A 2,800-nucleotide genomic window follows, 5' to 3' on the forward strand; every position below is an offset into this window, starting at 1 on the left:
AATAATAATAATAATAATGAGACAAGGTCTGCCTCTGTCACCCAGGTTGCAGTCGGGAGATCACTGCTCACTGCAGCCTTGACTTCCCTGGCTCAGGTGATCCTCCTGCCTCACTGCTGGAGTAGCTGGAACTAGAGGTGTGCACCACCATGCCCTGCTAATTTTTAAATTTGCTGCAGAGATGGGGTCTGGCTATGTTGCCCTGGCGGGTCTTGAACTCCTGACCTCAAGTGATTCTTTTGCCTCTGCGTCCCAAAGTGCATACCAGGCCCACATATCCTTTTTTAAATCAGAGTCAGCTGGGCATGGGGGCTCACGCCTGTAACCCCAGCACTTTGGAAGGGTGAGGTGGGTGGATCACCTGAGGTCAGGAGTTCGAGACCAGCCTGACCAATATGGCGAAATCCCGTCTCTACTAAAAATTCCAAAATTAACTGGGCATGGTGGTGTGAGCCTGTAGTTCCCAGCTACTTGGGAGGCTGAGGCAGGAGAATCACTTGAACCTGGGAAGTGGAGGTTGCAGTGAGCCGCTGAGATCATGCCCTTGCTCTCCAGCCTGGCTGACAGAGCGAGACCCTGTCTCAGAAATCAATCAGCCGGGCGCGGCGGCTCACACTGTAATCCCAGCACTTTGGGAGGCAGGCAGATCATGAGGTCAGGAGTTTGAGATCAACTTGGCCAATATGGTGAAACTTTGTTTCTACTAAAAATACAAAAATTAGCCAGGCATGGTGGTGCATGCCTGTAGTCCCAGCTTCTCGGGAGGCTGAGGCAGGAGAATCGTTTGAATCCTGTAGGTAGAAGTTGCAGTGAGCCAAGGTTATGTCACTGCACTCCAGCCTAGGTTACAGAGCTAGACTCCGTCTCAAAAAAAAAAAAAAAAAAAAAAAAAAAAATCAGTCAGTCAATCAATCAGAGTTACACTCTCTGCCTCCTCTGCCAGCATCCCTATCCCCTCAACCTTGATTTCAGAGGAAAACCCAGGCATGGGCCCTCTATCCTTGACCACCTGACATCCTCTGCTGTCCCTTTCAGACAGTTCAAGCCTCTTGAAAGATATGCCTCTTTCTCTCCGTGCTGTCTGGGGGTCCCTCACCAGTCACAGACTCCCCAGCTCTCAGCAAAGCACCTCCCACCCTGGTTCCCGGGGAGCCCGGCCAGGTGGGCCAGCACGGCACAGTTGCTGACCCTGGCGTTCATCCAGCGTGGCCTGGCCAGTGTGGGGGTGGCCCTTCTAGAAGCCTCACAGCATTGGCAGGCGGCCATCAGAGTTAGAGATGGACAGGAGGAGGAAGTGAGAGCTGTTGCAATCAGGACAGAGGGACGGGGTTCCCTGGTCGTGACTGTTCTGGAAATCGCACTCGTGACCCGTTCATTTCGAGCACCCTCTTGCCTCAGTTCCCAGAGGAAGTCCTCAACTAGGGGGTGTCATTCTGCCCCCAAGGGACATTGGGTGATGTTTGGGACATTTCTGGTTGTCATGACTTGGGGTGCTCCTGGCATGGAGTGAGTGGAGGCCAGGGACGCTGCTCAGTACCCTGCAGTGCCCAGGATGCCCCACCCCAAAGAACAATCCAAGCCCAATGTCCACGGGGCCGAACGAAGAGACCCCGAGTTAATTATTTGAAACAGAGTCTGTTCTCTGCTCACACCAGACACCAGGATAAAATCCCAATGGGGCAAACGGTATAAACCAGGAGGGCCCCAGCACCTGGGATTCTTCTCTCTCCTTCCCCACTCAGGGTGTGGGCCAGGTTTTTTTTTTGTTTGTTTTTTGAGCCGGGCGCGGTGGCTCACCCTGTAATCCCCAAACTTTGGGAGGCCAAGGCAGGTGGATCACCTGAGGTCAGGAGTTCGAGACCAGCCTGGGCCAAAATGGTGAAACCCCATCTCTACTGAAAATACAAAAATTAGCCAGGCGTGGTGGCGGGCACCTGTAATCCCAACTAGTTGGGAGCCTGAGGCAGGAGAATCGCTTGAACCCGGAAGGCGGAAGTTGCAGCGAGCCAAGATTGCACCACTGCACTCCAGCCTGGGTGAGAGCCAGGCCGGTTGCAAACAAAACAAAATTAAAACCATGAACGAAATCGGGATTTGCCAGAAGTAGCATTTTTGCTTGGTAAGAACAAAATTTAGTTTATACATGAAATATAAAATATTTTATTAAACCTCACGCAAAGTGGCAACTTTTTGCGAAATTCATAGTCTACACACAACCTATGTACCAGTATGTAACTGCCAAGAGTTCTATCTTTGCTTACTAAACGCAAACTGCAGTTCATACCTGAGATTTTTTTTCTGGGTTTAACCAGGAGGGGAAGTATTTTTGCTCGATAAGTCCACATTTTAACTCAACAGGCGAAACAGTTTACCGAACTTAACCACCGAAGAAATCGTTTTTTCCTTGGGAGATCCACATTTTAGTTCATACATGAAATGTGTTTCTGAATTTTAACTGCCAGGAGTAGTGTTTTTCCTTAGGGTAAGTGTTAGTTTCCACAGGAAAAATCTGAATGTATCTGCAAGGAGTAAAATTTTTGCTTAAGTCCAAATTGTACACGAAATATTTTACTAAATTTGAGTATCTTTAACATTGGAAGTTCTTTTTTAAAAAAAACTGGAAGAATTTTAAGAACTGCAAGACCAAATTAAAAAAAAATAAAACCAGTATTAGCGATGATTATCAGGAGTTACTGGAAATAATTTTGTCCTATGGGAGGATGGGCGCGTTTGGACACCCCTCCCAATACCCGGGGGCCTACCCAGGGGAGGGGTCCCGCTGCGTGAAGGGACCCTAGGG

Source organism: Mandrillus leucophaeus, unplaced genomic scaffold (genome assembly GCF_000951045.1).
Source record: "Mandrillus leucophaeus isolate KB7577 unplaced genomic scaffold, Mleu.le_1.0 Scaffold54, whole genome shotgun sequence".
In the NCBI taxonomy this organism is placed as follows: domain Eukaryota; kingdom Metazoa; phylum Chordata; class Mammalia; order Primates; family Cercopithecidae; genus Mandrillus; species Mandrillus leucophaeus.